The 23,996-nt window shown below is 45.3% G+C and overlaps 1 long non-coding RNA gene across 2 annotated transcripts in view; it reads left to right on the top strand.

Annotated features, from left to right (window-relative positions):
* The window catches only part of LOC134729001 (uncharacterized), a 143,038-nt gene that overhangs the window by 113,005 nt on the left and 6,037 nt on the right, over positions 1-23,996 (top strand). The window contains exons 3-5 of one of the 2 annotated variants that reach the window (XR_010109837.1): positions 14,062-14,271; positions 14,591-14,687; positions 17,764-20,496. This is a non-coding gene — a long non-coding RNA (uncharacterized LOC134729001). Of the gene's footprint in view, positions 1-14,061; positions 14,272-14,590; positions 14,688-17,763; positions 23,791-23,996 lie in introns of those variants that run through there. The other variant, XR_010109836.1, reaches the window with a different exon arrangement.

Here is a 23,996-nt window from a genome sequence, read left to right as displayed (position 1 = left end):
TATAATTTTGCATTCCCACCAACAGTGTACAAAGGCTCTAATCACTCTATATCCTTGTCAACACTTGTTATTTTCTGTTTTTTTTTTTTTTTTAATAGCCATCCTAATGGGTGTGAGGTGTTTGACTTGCATTTCTCTAATGATTAGTGATGCTGAACATCTTTCCCTGTGCTTATTGGCCATTTGTAGACTTCTTAGAGAAATGTCTATTCAAATCCTTGCTCAATTTTGAATCAGGTTGTTTGTTTTTTGGTGTTGAGTTTAAAGAGTTTTGTGTATTTTCTCTGTAATGTAGATTTTCTTTTTACTCTGTTGATTATGTCTTTTGATGCATAAAATTTTTCAATTTTCATAAAGTCAATTTTTTCTATTTTTTTCTTTTGTTGCCTGTGCTTTTGGTATGACATCCAAAAAATTACTGCCAAATCCAATGTTATGAAGATTTTGCCCTATGTTTTTTCTAGGAGTTTCATAATTTTAGGTCTTATGTTTAGGGCTTTAATCCATTTTGAGTTAATTTTTGTATGTGGTTTCAGGTAAGGGTTCAACTTCATTCTTTTGCATGTGTGTATCTAGTTCTCCTAGCATCACTTGTTGAAAAGACTGCCTTTACCCCATTGAGTGGTCTTGGCATCCTTGTAGAAAATAATTTGACCATATATGCAAAGCTTTTGGACTCTTTGTTCTATTCCATTGGTCTACATGTCTGTCTTTATGTCAGTACCACTCTGTTCTGATTACTATAGCTTTGTATCAAATTTTGAAATCAAGAAGTGTTATTCCTCCATCTTTGTTGTTCTTTTTTTTCCTTTCAGGATTGCTTTGGCTATTAGGGATCCCTTGAGCTTCCACATAAATTGCAGGATGACTTTTTCTATTTCTGCAAAAACATTAATGGGATTTTGATCAGGATTGCCTTGAATCTGTAGATTATTTTGAGTGGTACTGACATCCTGACAACATTAAGCCTTCCAATCCATGAACATGGGATGTTTTTCCACTTATTTATGTCTTCTTTAATTTCTTTCAGCAATATTTTATAGTTTTCATTGTACATATCTTTTATCCTTTGGTTAAGTTAATTCTTAAGAATTTTACTCTTTTTGATGCCATTAATGAAATTATTTTCTTAATTTCCTTTTTGGATTGTTCAATGACAGTGTACAGAAATGCACTAATTTTTGCTTGACCTTGTATCCTGTTACTTTGCTGAATTTGTTATTAGTGCTATAACAGATATTTTTCTCGGAATCTTTAGAGTTTTCTGCATACAATTCATCTGTGAACAGGGATAATTTTGCCTCTTTATTTCCAATTTGGATTCCTTTTTTTCTTGCCCAGTTGTTCTAGTTAGGACTTCCAGTACTATGTTGAATAGAAGTGGTAACAGTAGCATCCTTACCTTACTCCTGATCTTAGAGGAAAAGCTTTCAGTCCTTCACTACTGAATTTGATATTTACTGTGGGTTTTTCATATATGGATTTTATTACATTAAGGCAATTTCCTTCAATTTCTGACTTGTTGAGTGTTTTTAACATGAAAATGTGTTCAATTTTATACAAGGCTTTTTCTATATCAGTTAGGATGACCGTGTCTTTTTTTCCCCCTTTTAGTTAGTGTGGTGTATTATATTGATTGATTTTTATACGTTGAAATGTCTTTGCATTTCAGGAATAAATCCAACTTGGTCATGCTGTATAATTCTTTTAATACGTTGCTGAATTCAGTTTGCTAGTATTTTGTTGAGGAATTTTGCATAATTTTCTAAGGAATCTTGGTCTGTAGTTTTCTTGTGGTATCTTTGTCTGGCTTTGATATCGGCATATGATGGCCTCATAGAATAAGTTTGGGAGTGTTCTCTTCAATTTTTTAGTAATGTTTGAGAAGAATTGGTATTTGTTCATCTTTAAATGTTTTTTAGAATTCACTTAGGAAGCCATCATGTCCAGAGTTTTTCTTTGTCAGAAGATTTTAAATTACTGCTTAAATCTCCTTTCCAGTTATACGTTTATTCAGATTTTCCATTTTCTCACATTTTAGTCTTGTTAGGTTTTGGGTTTCTAGACATTTGTCTATATCATCTAGGTTATCTAACTTGTTGATGTACAATTATTCATAGTGCTCTCTTACAATCCTATTTATTTCTGTAGAATTCGTAGTAATACTCCCAGTAATTTATAAATTATTTCTGACTTCAATAATTTGAGTGCTCTTGCTCTCCCTCCTTTTTTTTTTTGTCCGTCTAGCTAAAGGATTGTCAATTTTGTTGATCTTTTTGAGGAGCTAACTTTTGGTTTTGTTGATTTTCTTTATTATTTTTCTTTAAAAAATTTTAAATCTTTATTATTTTCCTCATTCTGCTAGCTTTGGGCTTAGTTTGTTTTCATTTTTCTAGTTCCTTAAGTTGTAAATTTAGGTTGTTGATACAAGATCTTTCTTAATTTTTAAAGGAAGATTTATAGGTATAAATTTCTCTGTTAGGACTGATTTTGCTGTGTTACATACATTTTGGTGTGTTTTGTTTCTGTTTTCATTCATCTCTAAGTATTTTCTAACTTCTCTTGTTATTTTCCTTTGATCCATTGGCTGTTTAAGAGTGTGTTGTTTAATTTCCACAAATTTTTGAAATTTCCAGTTTTCCTTTTGTGACTGATTACTAACTTCATTCTGTTGTGGTCAGAGAAGATACTTTGTATTATATTTATCTTTTAAAATTAATTAAGGCATAATCTGTAGTCTAACATATATTTTATCCTGGAACATATCTCGTGAACACTTGAGAAGAATGTGTATACTGTTATTGGGCACAGTGTTCTGTACATGTCTATTAGATTTAATTGGTTTATTGTGTTGTTCAAGTCCTATATTTCCTTACTTATCTTCCGTCTGATTGTTCTATCCATTATTAAAAATGGGATATTGAATTGTCCAACTATTATTATAGATCTATTTCTTTCTTCAGTTTTGTCAGTTTTTGCTTTACATATTTGATGCTTTATATACCAGTTGTGAAAATGTTTCTAACTGTTTATGTCATCTTTCTGTATGGAATGGTTTACTAATATATGTCTTTTTCTGTCTCTTATAAGCTTTTTTGATTTAAAATCTATTTTGTCTGATATTAGTATAGCTATTACTGGTCTCTTTTGGTTATTATTTTCATGGAATATCTTTACATTCTTCACTTTCAGCCTATTTCTGTCTTTGGATGAAAAGTGAGCCTTTTGTGGACAGCATATAGTTGGATCATGCTTTTTAAATCCACTCTGCCAATCACTTTTGATTGGAGAGTTTAATCCATTTACATTTAAAGTAATTTCCAAGAAGGAAGAACTTATTTCTGTCATTTTGTTATTTGCTATTTGTTTTCTCTAAGCCTCATAGCTCTTTTGTCCCTTATTACCTTCGTTTCTTTTTCGTCTTGTAACGACACACTTAAACTTCTTTCTCATTTCCATTTTTTTGGTATATTATTTAGCTATTTTATTTGTGGTTACTGTGGTGATTATGTTTAACACTCTAGTTATAAAACTCTAATTTGAATTGTACAGAGAGTTTTATGCTTACTTCCTCATGGTTCCCACCACCTCAGAATTTTATCCCCTAAGTCTCAGATGGTTAGGCAGCTCTAAACTCCAACTTCTGTCTCCTAAACTTGCAAAGACTTCTGCTTTCTTCTTGGACTTTGTTTTTCTGAATTGGGAAGTAGAAAATGCCCTTATGGAAAATGTGAGGATATTTGTGAAATGTATGTCATGTACTTACCTTCTCTCAGTGTTCATAACCCTTCAAGTTCTGTTGGCCTTGGCTGGTCTCTAATGCCTTCATATAATTGTCTTATATGTTTTACGTATCTTTTTTTTTTTTGAGACAGAGTCTCGCTCTGTCCCCCAGGCTGGAGTGCAGCAGCGCGATCTCTACTCGGCTCACTGCAAGCTCCGCCTCCCAGGTTCACGCCGTTCTCCTGCCTCAGCCTCCCGAGTAGCTGGGACTACAGGCGCCCGCCACCATGCCCAGCTAATTTTTTATATTTTTAGTAGAGACGGGGTTTCACCATGTTAGCCAGGATGGTCTGGATCTCCTGACCTCGTGATCCGCCCACCTTGGCCTCCCAAAGTGCTAGGATTACAGGCGTGAGCCACCGCGCCCGGCCGTTTTAACTATCTTCTGCAGTTGTTGTCAGTAAGAGGATTAGCTCTACAAGTCATTCTGTCATGGCTAGAGTCAGAATCCCACTGCCCTTCAGAATTTCTTTTTAAAATTTAATGCATTATAGTACATTGAGGATAACATTTTTACAAATTTTTCAGACGATAGCCTCTTCAAGTGTTCTTGAAAACTTTTGACATGTCTCCATCAGTTTTGAGTGCTTCCTTACTTTCTGGCACAAATATTTTTTACTTCCCTTGCCCCAGGCCTATTAAACAGCTTCTAGGACAGTTTAGCAGAGACAGATAAAAAGTAAATATTCAAAAATTATTTCATACCAGTACTTCTAATGTCATTCCAACATCTTGAAGTTCTTCCCCTCCTCCCATTTCATTTTTGAATCCCCCTTCTCTCCAAAAGAACCCTGCTTTTCAATAACATCCATATATTTACTTTTTGCTCAATCTTACAATGAACAGAAAATAGTTTAGGGACTGCAGCCCCAAATCCACTACCAACAGCAAATTTTTCAATAAAGTTCAGGATTTCTTTAAGTTCTTCTTCTACACAAACAGATCAATGTGTTCAAAAAGTGTTTGTAGTTATTATCATTTTCTTCTATGCGGTTATGATATCAAACTGATATACAGTTATCTCCACTTGTTTCTGTTGATGTAATTTCAGTGTGTTCCCCCAAATCTTATTTAATTTTATTTTATAAATGTATAATATATTAACATGATTTAAAAGTCAAAATAGTTAAAAAAGGTACAGAGAAGTCTCATTTTCTTTCCTTTCTCTTACTATGAGTGGAGGTGAGCATTTACAAATTTGTATTTAAGGTGTCTACTCTTATAGTTAACCAATTTTGTTGGCTTCTGTTTTATTCTATTTCTTTTTACATATATTTACAATTTTCTCTATTTCTTTTCTGGAACTAGATGGCTTCAACTTCTTATCTTTACTGGGATCAATTTCGGTAAATTGTACTTTCCTAGAAAAGCTGCTTTCTGTTTCCGTGGATTTGTCTAATCTGCATATATCACATAAAAGAAACCAGGCAATATGTGACCTTGTGTGTCTGGCTACTTTCACTTAACATTCTTGAGGTACATCCAAGTTTTAGCAGGTATCAGTACTTTGTTCCTTTTTATGGCTGAGTGATGTTCCCTTGTATGGATAGACCACATTTTGTTTATCCATCATCCATTGAAGGACATTTGGGTTGTTTCTATCTTTTGGGCATCATGAATAATTCATGTACAAGTTTCTGTGTGGACATATGCTTTCATTTCTTTGGGGTATATTCCTAGGAGCAGAATTGTTGGGTCATATGGTAATTTTTTTTTTTTTTGTTTAACTTTTTGAGGAACTGCCAGACTGTTTTCCCAAATTGGCTGTATCATTTTACCTTCCTGCTACTTTTATCTCTGTTATTTCCCTATTGCACATTCTTTTGGTTTACTTTGTTAACTTTCTAATTTTTTTGAATTGGAAAGTTAGTTCACTTATCTTTGTTACTGATATGAGTATTTAAGGTTATGAATTTTTCTTTGATAACCATCTTACAGTATCCCCAAAATGCCGATATGTAGCATTGCCATTATATTTTTTTAAAAAAAGCTCTGCAATTTCCATTTGTATTTTAACTTTCAGCTGACAGTTATTTGAGAGAGATTTTAAATTTTCAGGCAAAAAATTTGCTTTTTGAATTAGTTTTTAATGTCTAGTTTTAATGTACTATAACCAACAAGGATTATTTGTATCATTTCTACTTTATGAAGAGTATTGTGATCTGTGTGTGTGTTTATTTTGGTGAATGTTCTATGCATATCTGAGAACAAGGTATATCTTTGTTTGTTGTGATATGAATTTTACACATAACCAGAAGATCTTCCTTATTGATTATACTGTTCAGTTACTCCATAACCTTGCTTTTTTGTTGTTGTTCATTTGACTAGGAGCAGTGTATAAGTCTCCTATTAGTAGTATGTTTTTGTCTATTTCTTCTTATATTTCCTGTAGCTTTTGCTTTATAAAGTGGTTGCTGTGCTGCTTGCCACACAGGTATTCTTAACTGATCAATTTCCACTGGCCTAATAATGTAACATCTTTTTCACGCTTGATGCTTTCTGGTCTGAATTCTACCTTGTCTGAAAAATGATGGCCATAAATAAGCAGAGTCAAATCCCTGCTTGTTTGTGGCCATTTTCCTCATTTTCAGTCTCTCTAAGTCTCTGTGTTTAGAGTGTTGGCTTGCTATGTAAGCCAATTTGAAAATCTTTTTCTTTTAGTAAGTGAGTTAAACCTATTCATGTTACTGCTATAACTGATATGCTGGTCTCCATTCTACTATGTTATTGTATATAATATTTATTTTTTCTTTCTCCATGTTGTCTGTTTTCCTTGCTCTTATTTTTTTAAAGCATAACTTCCTTTATGCTTTCCTTGTTCTTATTTTTTTAAAGCATAACTTCCTTTATTTCTGTGTTGTTATGTTTTTAAAAAGCAGCTTTGAGATTTACTTCACATACCATACAATTCACCCATTTAAAGTGTACAAGTCAGTGGTTTTTGGTTTATTACATTAGTTTTTAAACATATGGTAAAACACACATAATATAAAATTTATCATTTTAACCATTTTTAAGTGTATAATTCAGTGGTGTTAAGTACATTTAGGTTGTTTTGCAACTATCACCATTATTTCCAAAATAGTTTATTACCACAAACAGAAACTCTGTACCCATTAAGCAATAACTCCCCATCTCCCCTTTCCCCACAGCTCATAGTAACCTCTATTCTATTTTCTGTCTCTATGAATTTGCCTGTTCTAAGTACTTTATATAAGTGAAATCAGACATTTGTCATTTTATGCCTGACTTATTTCACTAAGCATAGTATTTTCATGGTTTACCTACATTGTAGTGTGTTTTTGTTTTTACATTTCTTTTGCAATTTAGACATGTTTGTGTTTTTGATTGAGTGACTGTCTTTATTCTAATATCCTTTGTAATGTTTAATTAGCTTGAGCAATATAGGATTAGCATTTTTGTAGGGAAAAGATGGTCAGATATTGTCAGTTTCACACAGTGCAAACTAATACTATTTGGTTTGTCAGCATGAAGTGACATCCTTTGTCTGCCACCTATTATTTATGTGACAATCCATGAGTTTGTTCTGTTTCCCCTTTCCCTCTTTTTTTCCTCCCATTTTAAGTTCATTATTTCTATTTTGTCAGAACATATAATAGTTATCTATTATTCTTCTACTCTGGTCTCTGTTTTTCTGTTAGTCTGAGACCTACAATTACACATATTTAATGCTCACCACCAGCCTTCTGGTAGCTTTCTTGGGAAGGGCTTGTGAGTACAATATTTCCTGGGTTCTTGCACATTTGAAACGGCTTTTCATAGCCCGAATGGTGGAAGGACAGCTCGGCCTGACAGTCCTTGCAATTTCCAATTAAGTTCATTCAGGTGCTCAAAAATGTCAAGTTAAGTACATCATTTTTTGAAGCCGAGTGAGAAGCTAAGTGAGAATCATTTACACTTTTCCACCCCCATTTCTTCTCTTAGCTCTTAAGCTCTCGACAAGTCTCATTCTTTGGACAGCCACTTTGGCATGGAACAGCCGAGCCCAGTATTCTGATGACACTTTTTTTTTTCACATAACATTGAAACAGACGGTTCTGTCACAGCTTGGATTTTATTAGAGTCAGTCATTTGATCATGTAATTTAACGTGGATGTCAGATCTGCACGCAAACTTTCTATACCAGAGGCTGTGAATAATGCCATGCATTACTGGCATCTCAGGGTTTTCTAGAACAAACTCTTGGTGGAGAGCTGTTATTCCTTCCATCATTACAGCCACATCTGTATGCAACACAGCAGGGCCTCCACCATGAGCTGTGTGTCTTGAAGTATTAATTGTCCAGTTTGAATGGTTCATTCCCAGTAATTTGTTTTGGGACTACTCAAAAGAACAAACACTGTCCTCCCCAGCCTTTTTCTTTTGGGATTCGAATTAGTGCTATTAACTGAGCCCAATTAGTAATGTATTAATATATAGATTCATCAATCTGCAATGAAGACTTCTTTTGACTTAATAAGACTTTGGATTGGTGTCATCTTTGTCATCTGACATGTTGTCAATTCGTTTACTAATAATATTATTTGAAAATGTCACCTTTTCCATTTCCTTTGCTTCATTAGTCCCAGACACAGTGTTGACAATTTCCAGTCAGGCTGTTAGAATGAGCGATTCTGCAATTACGTGAGTCATTTTGGCTTTAGGTTGTAATCGCTCGACCTTGTAGCCAGCTCCTTGGGCTCCATCGGATACTGGGGCAATCGATCTCAGCCAAGAACTTTGTTTCTTAATTCGTGCTTGTGGATGCTTAGAAAAGGTCACAGCTTTTTTTCTGGGCAAAAAGCACATTGCGTGGTGAGGTGGTGCCGGCCACTTGGCGCCCTTGCCTCTCTGGATAATTCTCCCATCCAAATAAGACTTTAAGGCAGAAAAGGGATAATTGTCAGGAGCACACGAATCCCAATGTGTGATAGTTCTCATTATGTTGCCTAACTAACGACTTAGACTTTTGGGGGGAATTATTGGTTGTCTTGTGACTATAACTTTCCAGTCTTAATTAAAATATTGTCAATTACAGAGAACATAAAAATATCTGTAAAAGTACATCAATTTGGATATGAAATGCTTAAGGAGACCAGAGGCCTTTACAGCTTCTGAAGATTGATTTTAAAAAGGCTGTCTGCATTATTAAAAGTTTAAAAATAAACAAAAATAAAAAAATTGAAGCATGGACTAAATAAAATAGGATGTATTAAAGTGTTGATTTTCATTTAATTCAGGAATTAAATTGCTGAAAATGGCATGCAATGTGACTATTATCTACACACATGTATAATAATGAACCTTTTTAAAAGATAGATTTCCTGGTGCTGTAAATGCTGATAGTCCCTCATTAATGTATTGATTTGCTTAAAGTATATTAAATTCCTATTTTAAAAAAACCTGGCTGGGCGTGGTGGCTCATGCCTGTTAATCCCAGCACTTTGGGAGGTCAAGATATCGAGACCATCCTGGCCAACATGGTGAAACCCTGTCTCTACTAAAAATACAAAAATTAGCTGGGCATGGTGGCGGGGGCCTGTAATCCCAGTAACTCAGGAAGCTGAGGTGGGAGAATCGCTTGAATCTAGGAGGCGGAGGTTGCAGTGAGCCGAGATCATGTGACTGCACTCCAGCCTGGCAACAGAGTGAGACTCGGTCTCAAAACAAAAACAAAAACAAAAACAAAAAACCTAACCATTGTTTTTAAGTTTCTAAAACAAATTGATTTAAATTTCTGAAATGATAATTCATTATGAACTTTTGTTAAGAATCAGACTGGTGGCTGGGCGAGGTGGCTCACGCCTGTAATCCCAGCACTTTGGGAGGCCCAGGCGGGCAAATCACTTGAGGTCAGGAGTTCAAGACCAGCCTGGCCAACATGGCGAAACCCTTCATCTACTAAAAATATCAAAAATTAGCCAAGCATGGTGGCGCATGCTGGTAGATCCAGCTACTTGGGAGGCTGAGGTAGGAGAATCACTTGAACCCAGGAGGAGGAAATGCAGTGAGCCAAGATCATGGCACTACATTCCAGCCTGGGCAACAGAGCGAGACTCCCTCTCAAAAAAAAAAAAAAAAAAAAAAAGGAATCAGAACTGGCTAATTGTAAATATCAATTAACAAAATCAATTATGCTTTATTTGGAAGCACCTAACACTAACAGTCATTACCACTAAGATAAAGAAACAAAATATAGACCTCTAAGGAGGGAATTAAAATAAGAGCTAATCAAAAAGAAAACTAAATATCTTTGCAGAATAAAGAACTTCACTAAAAAAGCTGGCAGCTAGATGAAATCTGACTGTTGGCTGATTGATGGGAAGGTCAAGGTCATGCCCCTGGGTGTAGCATCTAGGGCACTCTCTGGAGAGGGGCTACCCATACAATCTTAGGTGCCAGAATAAGAGTGACTGAATTTAGGATTCGTTACTCCCAAAGAGAAAGAGTCACTGAGAGAGGTGTCGGGGCCAGCTACAGTGGAGTGCTGGCCACCATCTTGGTTCCATTTTGCATTTGAAGCCAGTGCTGAGGTAGAGAGGTAGGAAAACAGAGCAGAGAGATGGAAGGCACCAGGGTCTTTGAGGACCACACCCAGCTACCACACACCCTGAACCTCATTCCACTTCTAGACTTCCTGTTAGATGAAATGATCCATGTTTTTATGGTTTTAGCTTGAGACAGGAGGTTTTATGTTCCTTGTGGCCAAAGACGTTTAAACTGAGGTGATCCTTGATAAATGTTTTTTCAATGGATAGATGGAAAGTTGAATGAGAAGGTTATTAAAGGATTAAAATAAAGGCTATGTACGCAGGCAGGGCTGGAACCCCCTCCCCACAAGGGGTGCCCGGTGTGGGCTGGGGTGGGTGAAGGAGCGTACGGGGCTGGCCCTCACCGCCAGGTATGTCAGAAAGTGCCCCCGTCTTCACAGCAAAGGCTGCTGAGTGAACCAAAGAGTTTTGCAAAGTTTTATTATGATTCAGAAAGGAGTGACAGTGACGGGGCGGCAGGGATGAGTGATCACTCTCAGCTCAGACAGGTTTCATCTTCTGAACGTTCAACCAGAGCACGAGTGATTGGTGGGTATTAGAGGCGCTCTTTTAAAGGTCAGTGCGGCAGACAGAAGTCCTCGTGGCCCAGACATGTGCCTTAGTAACCACAGCGGAATTCATTAACTTGTCATGGCTGTCCCAGAGCCTGTCAGCTGGTCTTCCACAGACATATGTCATCCTCAACCACATCCACGCTGGCCGGGCCAAAGGAGGAAGCCACACAGGGCCAGAGTATGGGCAACTGGGGAAAGCAAGGCCCAGCACCCCATCCAGTTCCCTTCACGTTATTCTCACAGTAGCCAGCACTTATTGAGCGCTTACTGTGTGCCAGCACCCTGGCAAGTCCTGGATACTTAATGCTCACAACCTCCTTTGGAGATGTACCTGGTGAGTCCCATTCAAAGAAAAGGAGGCTCGGGCATGGCCCTGGACATCCCAGGGACAGAGCTGAGGTGGAGTCCAGGCTCCCAGCTGTACCCAACACTACTCACCACCAGGGGCCCACGCTGGGCATGGGACACACCCCCACATAACACAGCTGTAAACACGTTCCCAGTAAAGGGGGACACACATTTTTGGGAGTGTAGGTGGTTTAAGCAAATCCCAGGGATTGCCTGCTTACTCCTTCTAGGGCCAGGGAAGCTGGGCTGGAGGAAGCTGTCTGGGAGCCCAGGAGGCAAGCAGAAAACTGCCAGGACCGCCCCACGCTGGGGGAGCAGCAGGCACAGCCCCTACCAACACCCCCTGGCACCTAGCAAAGCTAGAGCCCGCCCGGTCCCCTCCCTGGAGCGCCCTGGTCTTTGGTTGGTATTCAGCACATCTTCAGAAACAGTGATAGAAAAATGCTGGTTTCTGACTCCAACAGAGATGCCAGCTCACGGAGGAAAATCTGGAAGGTGTTGAAGCATAGACGCTGGAACATAAAATGACTCATGATCTCACTGGGAGAAGGGCTGGGAACATCGTGGGCTCTCTTCTCCCCGCGCTCCTCTCTCCGGGTCTCTGTTTCCCTCATTCCACGATGTTAGTGAGCACCTGCAGAGGGGGCTGCCCGGGATGCAGGGCTCGGGGCAGGGGTGGGGGCGAGCGTGGGCGAGGCAGAGTGGGCGAGCGCGGGCTGGGAAGGGCGCCCCTGGCGGGCAGCCCGGGCATAAAGGCTTTTGAGCTGGCCTCGCGGGCAAGGCAGGAGGACTGCCTGGGGGAGGCGGCCATACGCCCACCCTAGAGGAAAGCGGCCACCAACGCTGAGGGTCCGGCCCCCACTGACCCTCTGGGACCGAGCCGCCTCGTGTACCAGCGAGGCCACCCGCGCACCTGGTGTGGGCTCCCAGCCCCGCGCCCCTCCACGTCGGAGGCGCAACACCTGTACCCGAGCCTCGGACTCTGAGAACGTCTGGCCTTTAGATAGGCCTCGCGCTCCCAGCGCTGGGGAGTCCTGCATCCCCTAACCGGTGTCTCTCCCGGATGCAATGGGGGTGAACCCCTGGGGTCTCGCGGATCCCGAGTTCAAAGCGACCGCAGACTGCTCTGCTTCCAGGGTCTCCCCTTGGACACCCTCCTCCCCGCCCAGGCAACCCAAAACCCGCATGTCCCCAGACACACTCCCCTAGACACGTTCCGCAACGCCCCAGACCTGCTCCCCACTGAGTCCTCTGTATCCAGGAACCATCGGCGCACTACATCAGACTAGAGGTCTGGGGTCACCCCACCATCCCGCCACAAGCCCCTCCGAGGCATCACTGTGTCCAGATTTTGCAAACTGCACCTCCTGAAGGGGCTGGAGTCTGTCCACTTCGCCCCATCTGCCGTGGCAGCACTTCCTCCGTGGTTCGCACCCCCACAGCAGCCTCCTGGGAAGGCACCTCCCTGGGGCCCCTCTCAGTCCACAGTGTGGACATGGTGAGTTCTTAAACCATGAACTTCTGATTTCACAGCTCTGCTTGAAGCCTTCAATGTCAGGCTTCCTGTTGCTCTTAAGATAATGATCAAAACTCTCAACAAAGTTCCCCTGATAAATGCTCTCGACGTGCCCCCCACCACAGCATCCCTAACTGTAATGAATAAATCATTGGTCCTCACGGCAGCGGATTAATCGTCTGTGAGTGTTGGTTTAATCTTTCTCTTCTGGAGTTTAGCTGTCACTGCCATATCCCCAGCACGGAGCACAATGACATGTTTATATGTAGAAAATTGAGCGAAAAATAAAAACAGCTAACATTTGGGTACTTATTATCTTCCAGGCAGCAAGCTATGCATTTTGCATATATTAGCAAATCCATGAGGCAGGTGCTGTCTTCATTGTACAGGTGAGGAGCCTGAAGCTCAGAGAGGTGAAGGAACATCCTCAAGGCCACGCTCTGAAATCAACAAAAGATACATCAGTTTATTGTGGGAAACATCAGAACATGCAGAGATATTAACAAAGAGAAGTCAGTCAGAGATGACCGTCATTAACATTTTGGTGTATTTCTTCGTAGACATTTTCCTATGTCTCTGCATAGTAACATACTGTCCAGAGTGCTTGTAATCTGCTAGACAGTTTGATGAGACTGAGTTTTCATGGTATTAGCCACGGCAATATTTGTATTCATATTTTAGGGTATGGCTGAACTGAAATTTGCTTTTGCTCAACTCAGCCCCTCTTGTGAACATTAGGCACTTTGCACTTCACCTGCTGAAAACGTGGTAGTCATAAACACGCTGGTAGCTCAATCGTCCCACCTATCTTTACTATGTTATTCATTCCTAGCAGTGGGGCCTGGGTCGAAAGTTCTGCAGGGTTTTAAGGCTTTGGATCAGTGGTTCGGGATTGTCCTCTGGGACGGGCTGAGAAGCACACATACCTGCCGGTGGTGACAAGCATTCCTTCCTAGTGCAGAGTCAGGTCTGCACCTGGCACCCCCTACCCATCCAGGTTGGGTCCCTGGCATTCAGTTATGTGGAACAGACCAGAAAAATTAAAAAAGAACCCCCTCCTGCATCTTCCCCGAAGGACCACTGGCCTGCTGTCTCTCCCTGCACTCCCCCACTGGAGTTCATACCCACTGAATCGCGACCCCCTTGTGGCCAAGCCCTGGTGCGCCACCCTGCAAAATCAAAGGTGGTGTCTAGGCACAGAAATGGCTCCGTGACCTATGTCCCCTTCGTTCTAATCTAGAATCCAGCCAGGAGTATGCGTGTCAGAAGCCAGGGGTGATTGTGTTTTTTCTCCTTCCTCTTTCTTTAGGTCAGGAAGATTCCTGTAGCTGCTGAGTTAATACTTTTAAGAAAGCACTGGATTCCCTCTCACAATGGGACTTTGATTTTTTTAAGGAAAATGTTTCATAAGTTTTCAAATAACCTGGAGCAGTTGAGCAAACTTAATGTGCAGCGTGGTCCCTGCTGGCTGGGTTTGAGGGGCTGGGTCTCTCTGAGTGGATGCTGGTGAGGTGCAGAGGTGAGTGAAGGCTTATCCGGGAATGGAGGAGAAGGGGACAGCCTGGGGAATAAAAAAGAACTTTCCGTGAGACGCTGTACCTCAATGCTAGATAATGCCAGGCTGGGCTTTTGCTAGTCTTAAAAACTACATCACGCATGTTATAGGCAAAGGCCGGCAGCCCCTCCCAGGGAAAGCCCTTTGTTTGAGTCCATAGAGACCCCCTATTGCAAGGGCCCCTTTTGTGATTTTTGAGGGGTCTGCAGGAAAAGAGGGCAGAGGTCATAGTTTGGGGATCGCTGGCGACCATGCACCAACTTTTTTGTTGTTTTCATCTCAGGAAGAAAAAAAGGTGCCTGAGGGCCTGTGTGGAAGGCCTGTCACACAGCACATCCTGAGAAATCTGTCCAGGAAGCAGCCAGGCAGGTATCAGCCAGGTGGGCATCAGCATCTTCACTGTGCAGATGAGAAACTGAGGCCACAGAGGTGAAGGGACATGCCCAGGATCACTAAGGCAAGACGGGGGAAGAGCAGAGATCTTGGGCATGATCTCGGCTCACTGCAACCTCCACCTCCCAGGTTCAAGCGATTCTCCTGCTTCAGCCTCCCAAGGAGCTGGGATTACAGGTGCCCGCCACCACGCCCGGCTAATTTTTGTATTTTTAGTAGAGACGGGGTTTCACCATGTTGGCCAGGCTGGTCTTGAACTCCTGATCTCAAGTGATCCGCCTTGCTCTGTCCCTTAGGGACCTCAGCTTAGTGTTCCACACACTGGCAAATCGCCTCGTTCTTCTCAGAGCTCAGTGTTTTCCTGAGTCTGAACCACGATCTGGGTAGCCATCCCCTGGCGAGGACCATTCGGGGTTCCAGCAGTCACGTGCCACGGTAAACAAGCTTCGTAAACATCCCACGACAAAGGTGGGAGAGAATCCCAGTAGGGACAATGACTACAGGCGGAGTTGCTGAGAAAAAGTATGTCGGTTTTAAGTGTTGATAACTGGTCCTTCATTGGTCGTGGTCATTCATTCTTCTGCCAGGCGGGGCTGGTGTTCCTATATCCTCTCCTCACCAACACAGCATCTTATGTTTATTTGTTGGCAACGTGGCAGGTGAAACATGTACCCTGTCATTAAAAAAAATTATACTTGGCTGGGCACGGTGGCTCACACCTGTAATCCCAGAGCTTGGGAAGCCGGGGTGGGTGGATTGCTTGAGGCCCGGAGCTCGAGGCTAGCTTGGGCAACACAACGAGACCCTGTTTCTACAAAAAATACAAAAATTAGTGGGGTGTAGTAGTGCATGCCTGTATTCCCAGCTACTGGGGAGGCTGAGGTGGGAGGATCACTTGAGCCTGTCTCAGAACAAACAAACAAACAAACAAAAATAAGAAAAAAAATACATAGTTTTAAAACAGCTTTAAACACATTTGGGAAAATATAGGCAGTAGAAATAGCAGTTGTGCTGTTAATGCCTCAGACAGGGCTGGGCTCGTAGTAGGTGCTCAATAAATATGTATTAAGTAAGTGAATAAGGAAGAAAATCCCATGGCTCTGCCAACAAGAAACACTTCTGTCAACATTTCACTGTGTTTGTTTTCCTGAGTATTTTTTCCTCTACATAATTTAGCTTTGTTTTCCATTCATTATGCTCACCCGTGCAGACACAGTTTTTAATCTTGTTTCTTTTTTTTCACTTCACGTTGTTGACATGTGTGTTTCTCTCTTCTAAGCAGCTTTTCAGCATCTCTATAAAACCCTCACCGGTATGTGAACCATAGATCATTTGAATCGTCTATTGTGCTTTTAGGCTGTTTTCAATTTTTCTTTTTATAAATGATGCAGCAGAGTATCTTTATGCAGAGACCATTTCCATACTTCCCCCTGTGCAGAAGGAAAAGTAGGCAGAAGAAAGATTAACTTGGTCAAAGCTTTTAAAATCTGATTTAATACTTCTTAAGAATGATGCACCTTATGAAACAACTTTATATCTGTTGAAAAACCTAGTTTTTTTTAATATTGTTTTAAAAAATGACTTGTTCTGAACAATATCCTGTGCCTTTCAGAAGACAGCGACGGATATGAAAGGAGATTTGTTCTCTCCAAGCTCTTAGGAGGCGATCTGGCTCAGGAAACAGACACATCAGATCCGAGCATGTATCTGATGGTTGCTATGGGAACAAGTCATTTAACAGCCACTCGGCTAAAGCATTGATCAATAAGGAAGGGGGCAGGAGGGAAATAAATTAGTTGGTGTCTGAATAGCCCTGAGAGAGAGCAATAATGCGTCCCCTTCCCATGGCAGGGGCCCGGGCAGGAGGCAGGGAAGAAGTCTCGTCCATCCACGCTGGGATGCGTGGGGTAGGAGGGCAGAGGGGGCAGAGAACAGAATCATATTGGGGTGAGAAACCTGCTCCCCCAACCAGATATGGGGCAAGGGAGGCCTTAGACAAGGCTGGGAGCAGGGATCCCAGGGATGGGGGCACGGCTGGTCCCGCTTCTCCACGCTCCTGTGATGTGCTTGCCGGGCCTGCTGGGATACCCTGTGGCACCCCATCGCTCTAGTGGGGAGTTCCAGTCTAGAGAGGAGCCGTGACTCCTTCCAGGCACATGGTCAACCCCACTTGTCTTCTGGGGGCTCCCAGCCTGACAGGGGAGAAAGGCAAAGGCCCTCACGGGGTCATTCATTGATTCATCCACAAATACTTCCTGAGCCTGTCTGAGGGACCATGCTCAGGCCTGGGCAGACAGCAGAGACCCAAGGAAAGAACAGAACTTTGGCTCTGGGGCCAAATCGTGGCTCGGCCACTTGGCAGGCTCTTCACCTGTAACGTGTTGAGAAAGTGACGTAAAGTCAGAGCCAGGAGTGGGCATCCTGAGTGCTCAGCTGCCATTGCTGGGACTCATAATCGCAAGGGAAGGCAGAGACAGAAGTGAGGGTTCCTAAGTGGAAGGTACTCATAAAGCCTTGGCTGAATACGTATGGCTGACACAGGGGTGTCTGTGTTTGCCACCGAAGGGTGGCCCTGGGCTGGGATTACACACGGAGAGAAGGCGGGAGGAAAGTCAGGGAGCCTCAGACCATTGGAGGCTGATCTATTGACCTCTGATCCCCACAGGCATGGGTGTGGGTGTGGGTGTGGCTGGCTCAAGGTCAGTGCCCACCAGAGAACTGGACCACAGATGAGCTGGACTTTTCCAACCCTGCCAGCCTGGGCCATCTCAAGGGTGCTACTGGTTGTGAGGGGAGGAGGCCCTGTTTTCCGAGTCCCTCCCCAGATGAGTGCAAGCTGGGACACACATATGAGAAGGATCCTAATAACATGCATGCCAAAATCCTGCTGTCCCAGCCTTTGGTTCCAGCAGTTTGACTTCTGGAAGTCTTTCCCAAGGAAATAACCTTGAACCCACGGTGTCTGCTGCAACATTCTTCATAAGAGTAACTGCAAACAACCTCTAAGCCCCAAATCATGTGCTGGTTAAGAAAATAATGATTCCTTTTCTTGCTTTAACTCAGGTGATCCCTAGAAACACAGCCAGTGGCCCGGAAGCTGCACTGTTTTGTGCACCGCAGGGATGGGCACAGATGGGGCTGCCTGCCCTCCTCCTGGAAGGAGGGAGAACCCAGTCTGGCCTGGAGTGGTCAAGAGCTAACTCTAGACTCAGCAAGACCTACTTCTCTCTCCTGCCCCTACTTCCTTGCTGCTGACCTGGGCAAGTCGCTGACGCCTCTCTGTGCCTCAGTCTGCTCGTGCGTAAGATGGGCACAGGGCACGCTGCCTACTTGATTGGGCTCAACCACGTGCAGTAAGTAGCTGGTGTCTGGCGAGAGCCCTCAGGAAACAGTAACCCCATTAATTCAAATGCACGTGCCTGGAACAGGCTCTGGGGGGCCAGCCCGGGAGTCCCCCTCCATGATGGCCTCCCTGGGGCCGGGCAGGCTGGGCTGGCATCCCAGGCCCACCGGATACTGGCTGTGCACCCCGGCCAGGCCACGCATCTCTGAGCCTCACTTTCCCGTGTGTGAGATGAGGCTAGAAGCTGCTTTCTCTTGCGTGTGTGGGGATTGGCGGTGACAACACGGCCAGGAGCCCAGGCCCAGCCTACGCGAGCAGCCTCGCTCCAGGCCACACGCCCCACTCCTGACAGCTCTGTGCAGCGAGTTCGTGCGCGAGCTGGTGGCTGTCTGCCAGGCGAGGGGCGCGGGTGCCCAAGAGGGCTTCACTGCTTCTGGAAAGATCACAAGGAAAAACCACCTCCGCGGCGGGACGCTACCCACGGGCCGCTGCGGTCCCGCTCGCGGCCGGCAGGGGGCAGGATGTCCCCGCGAGTCGCCCGTGTCTTTCGGTGTCCTCGAGTCACCCCGCACCGCTCGCAGCCTCCGCGCCTAGTTAAAGGGCGACGCACTCATTTCTGCAAAGAAGGAGCCCAGCGGCCCCTCCCCGGGGAACTCTTTCCATCAACTCGGGGCCTAATAATTTACATTTAATTTGTTAGCGGTTTAATGTTTAATTTTAAAAGCGAGATGATTCATTACCATATTAATAAATAATAACATTTATTATTCTCCTAATGAGTGTCCAAAATACAGAAGCAATTACATGTTTTATATATTTTCTCGTAATTTGAGACACCAGAGCGTTAATTACAGAGACTCACGCGTGGACCCCATTCTGATCCAGGGTCCTGATCCTGCCTTTGTTTCGGTCTCTGAACCAGCCGCCCTCCGGGGCTTCTGCAATTCCCTCAATTAGAGGAGAGGAAGTCGTACGTGACGAAGCTGGGGCTCTCACAGAACCCCGGCGCCCCAGGCCCAGGAGCTGCAAGACCTCAGCTCCCCGTGCCCACACTCGGACACCCAGCCCTCCCACTCCCCCGTCTCCTCTGTGCAGGGTTCTTCAGGAAGAATCGGAAAGAGGCCCCCCCAGCCACAACCAGCCTCGCATTCCCTCCTCCCGCAGGGATCCATTGAGCTGGGGGGTGTGACTATCCTCACTTCACAGATGGGGAAACTGAGTCCTGGAGAGAGAAGCTCCGGTGTCCTCAGCTGGTGAGGGGCAGATCCGGGAGCCACGTCCCACGCAGTCGGTTGGCCCCAAGCTTGGTTCCTGCCTCAACCCCAGCGCAGGTTGCAGCAGGCCCGCGTAGGAGGGCGGCCTGGGTCTGGACAGATCCACAGCCGGCCAACGCCCCTGGCTAGCTCTCTATGGCTTTGCTTCTTCTCTTGACTTGCAAAGTTCTTCTTGTTCATTGTAGAAAATGTGGAAGGTGAGGCCGGGAGCCGTGGCTCACGCCTGTAATCCTAGCACTTTGGGAGGCCGAGGCGGGCAGATTGCCTGAGCTCAGGAGTTTGAGACCAGCCTGGGCAACATGGTGAAACACGTCTCCACTAAAAAAAAAAAAAAAAAAAAAAAAAATTTGCTGGGCGTGACGGCAGGCGCCTGTAGTCCCAGTGAGAGTTTGGGGAGGCTGAGGCAGGAGAATCACTTGAACTCGGGAAGCAGAGATTGCAGTGAGCCGAGATCGTGCCACTGCACTCCAATCTAGCGACAGAGCAAGACTCCGTCTCAAAAAAAAAAAAAAAAAAAAAATGTGGAAGGTGAAAAAAACACGGAGAGACAGCAAAGCTGGCAATGACATAGCTCCAAAAATCCCACTTCTCAGATAAGGTGCAGGCAGTAAGGGCCTGGAGTTTTATGTATCCTGATGTTTGAAAGGGCTTGGACAGGGCACTTCCTCCCTCCATAGCTCTTCTGTCCTTAGGAATCCCTCCCTTCTGGAGGGGAAGGGTGGGGGTTTTCCTGTTTGGTCCCCAGGGAAGGAAGTTCAGAGACAGAGGCCCACTCAGGGCCACCCCCTGGCCTGCACCCCTGAAATGCAATTTGGATAATATGGAAAATTACTAGGAAGAAAAAAACGCTATAATCCCCCCACCTAGAGATAACCAGGCATTCTGGTATATACCTATTGAGGACTTTTTTCCCAAGCAAATACTCAGAAAGAGACTTCCTCCCAATAGGCATGAGATCTTACTCCACGTGCAGTTTGTCTTATCTTGATTTTTTTCCAGTAATCTTTTAAGAGTTTCCCATGCCATGTAGTCATTCTTCAAAAACCCGCTTTGAACAGCTGCATAATATTCCGCTGTGGAGGAGTGCCCTGCAGTGTAGAGAAATGAGTTATTTACGCTGAAGTCTGTTATTACGTGGACATCTTCCCTTCTCTGACCCTGCAACGACCACACTCATAGGTGAGTCTCTCTGGAAATCCTTGACTACCTCCTTAGGGTCCATTCTTAGAAGTGGAATTACTGGGTTAGAGGGCATGAGTGCCTTGAGGGCGGCTGTCTCCCTCCACCTGCATGCCTGCCAGGGCAAACCCGTGCATGCTCCCAGGACAGGCCTGGCAGGGCGTGTCTCCCTGCTGCACCCTTGGTACCCTTGGCAGGGCTGACATTATCCTCTAAACCAGGTCTTTGCAGCACTTACCCTTTTCAAGGTGCTACTGTACCTCTCCTTTAAGGGTTCATCCCGGGAATCGTGAAACACAGGCAGGCTGGTCCTCTTCTCGCAACTTCATGATGGATAGACTGAGGCCCACTGAGGCCAAGTGCACTTGACTCAGAAGATTTTAGAATCTTTTTTGGATCCCATTTGGATCCCACACCATTGAAGCCTCCTTGTGTTTCAGATTATGGGGAAAGGCTCAATGATATGTCCCAGGAGAGTGCTGTCTCTGAAGTCTACCCAGCCACAACCCATCCACAAACTCATCCACAGACCTATTCATTCTGGAACTCATCCACTTACCCTCCACCCATCCATTCATCTCAGGACTCATCCACCTATCCATCCACCCATCCATTCACACTGGAACTCATCTATCCATCCATCCATCCATCCATCCATCCACCCACCCATCCACCCACCTACTTAACCATCCATCCACCTATCCATGTGTCAGTCCATGCATCCATGCATCCATGCATCCATGCATCCATCCATCCATCCATGCATCCATGCATCCATCCATCCATCCATCCATCCATCCATCCATCTAATCATCCATCCATTCACCTACCTACTCATCCACTAAAAAATATTGGTTGAGAACCAACTCTGACTCAGGCCCAGGTGCAGGAAATTTTGCATGAACAGCTCTGGCTTTTACAGGCAAGGTAGACCTTAAAGAGCAAGCACAGTTGCAGTGACTCATCTGCAAGGTGAAGGTTAGGTATTATGGGAGCACAGGACAGGGAGCTCAGACCTTCCTGAGAAGGGTGGACCAGGCCCCACTGGCACTCTTTGTGTGACCTTGGTGGAGTCCCTGCATGTCTCCTGCCCTGCTCCCTATGCTGAGCCACAGAGGAAAAGCCATAACTTACATATTGGCTGGAAAGCATAGTTGGCCAGGGGGAAGTTGGCCACTTCCTGGGAAGCAGAAAGTGGGCAGGGAGGCCCAGACCCTGTGCTGATATCTGTGTGGCCGTTATTCTCAGGGGTCTTGAGAGAATTAGAACAAACACAGAGGTCAGTGCCAGGCACCACTGTCATGGGGCCATGAACTCTTCATTGTTATTGCTTATTATTATTATTAGTAGTAGTAGTACTAACACTTTCTGAGGTTTTTTTCATCGGCCAGGCATCATGCTGAGAACTTTCAGATATTGATTCATTTAATCCTCCCTTAGCCCTGTCAGGTAGGCAGAAATTGTTACTCTCACTTTACAGATGAGAGCATTGAGGCACAGAGTAGTTATGTAACTTGCTCAGGGTCACACAGCCAGTAGGTGTGCGCAGCCTGTGCCTTGTGGCTTTGCTGCATGCCCTGCCCTTCTTGTTCTTGTTACTGCAGGCACCTGCAGTGGGGCATTTAGGGAGCCTGACTTGCCCAGGGACCCACTGAAGAATCCAGGCCCCATCCCTAGAGTAGCATGCACAGGAATCTCCCTGCCCTGCCCCGGCCTCTGCAGTGTGAGGTCAGGCGTCTCCTTCCTCCACAGGCCCTGGACTAGCAGGCACGGGAGCCTCCCTCCAGGCCCCATCCCTGGAGTAGCATGCGTGGGAGTCTCTCTGCCCTGCCCTGGCCTCTGCAATGTGCAGTCAGGCCTCCCCTTCCTCCACAGGACCCCATAAAGGGAGGAGGGGAAGCACGTGTGACCCTGCACACTTCTCCCACCCTCTCTGAGCCTTTGTTCCTGAGGGGCCTCGGGGGAAACCATGGATGTGAAAGAATGCTGCGGAATGCAGCGCAGGAGTGAGGCTGCAATGGTCACTCGCTCACTCGGTGGGTGCACATGCTCTGCCCTGCTCGCAGCAGGCCGCTTCTCGGCACTGGGGTTCCAGTTGTGAACAAGAAGGTCAGAATCCTGATCTCAGGGCGCTGACAATCTAGAGAGGGAGGCAGACAGTGAGCAGTGCGATCATGACCGAATGCAGGGTGAAGGTGCAGTGCTGCGGAGAAAATCTGGGTGACGGGATGGAGACTAACGGGAAGGGGGGTCCCACAGGAGCCAGGCTGGAGAGGAGATATTTAAATGGAATGAATACAGGGAGCATACAATGTGCCTGGGGATGGGAGGGGGAAGAGAGAGAAGAGAGGACATTCCAGGAACAGCAAGCGCACAGGCCCTGAGGCAGGAGTTGCCTGGTGAGTTTGAGGAGTGCTCAGGCCAGCGGAGGGGAAAGTGGACAGTGGGAGATGAGGCCAGGGCAGGGTTGGGGCCAGGCCAGGTGTGGCAGTGGGTGAGGACCGAGAGTGAGCTGGACCTTCCTGGTGGGTTTGGAGCAGAGCAGGGTGGTGATTCAGTGCAGGATTTCAGGGTGCTTCTGGCTGCATGAGAACCAGGATGTGGGGTGAGGGCTGGGGCTGCTTGCCGAGAGGCCCCTACTGTGATCCACAGGAGAGCAGGGTGGTGGCTCAGACCAGAGCTGTGGCTATGGAGGGGACCGGCTGGATTTGGGATAAACCTGGATAGGAGGAGACAGCAGAGCTGCATGGTGGGCCAGGTGCTGGGGTGACAGACAGGAGCTAAGATGACTCCAGGGTCTGGGTCTGAGCCCTGGAGGGAGGGAGGTGCCTAAGCCCTGGAGGGAGGGAGGTGCTGAGATGGGGAGGATGGTGGTGGAGCAGGCTGGGGAGATGAGGAGCTTGAGGGGGCAGGTTAGGAGCTAACCACCCATTCACTGTTTATGGGTGGGGTGGCTGCCGGGCAGGTGGCCACGTGAATCTGGAGCTGGGAGAGGACACTGACCTAGAGACGGAAAGCAGAAGCTTTTCCCAGAGCTGGGAACACAGGAAGCTCCTCACCCCACTGTCGTTGCTCTGAGAGCCAGGAGTGACCCCTGGACTCCAGACAAGCGCCTCTCAGGCCTGCACTGGCCCTTGCCTTTTCCCTCACACCTTCTCCCCTGCCTCCTGAGCTATTTCCCTCTTAGATCCAGAACCGTCTTCCTAACCCACCCATCTGACCAGTTTCCTCCCTGCCTAGCACCATCCATGGCTCCCTGTGGCCCTGGTAGGTGGACTAGACCCCAGGGCTCTGCCCTCCCGTAGCTCCTGCTCTCACCTCTCCTAGTCTCCCACCCAGGCTCTCGCCACACCAAAGTGTCCGGCCCCCAAAACACCCAGCTGCTTCCTGCCTCCACACTGTTGTTCCCCTCGTCCTGAAACCTCCCCCACTCCCCGCACCTGGCCCTGAGTATACCATCTGTGGGACTAAACCTCAGTTTCCCCATCTGTAAAATGGGA

Source organism: Pan paniscus, chromosome 15 (assembly GCF_029289425.2).
Source record: "Pan paniscus chromosome 15, NHGRI_mPanPan1-v2.0_pri, whole genome shotgun sequence".
In the NCBI taxonomy this organism is placed as follows: Eukaryota; Metazoa; Chordata; class Mammalia; order Primates; family Hominidae; genus Pan; species Pan paniscus.
The sequence above is the reverse complement of the archived record's forward strand: the minus strand, read 5'-3'. Positions and strand labels throughout refer to the sequence as shown.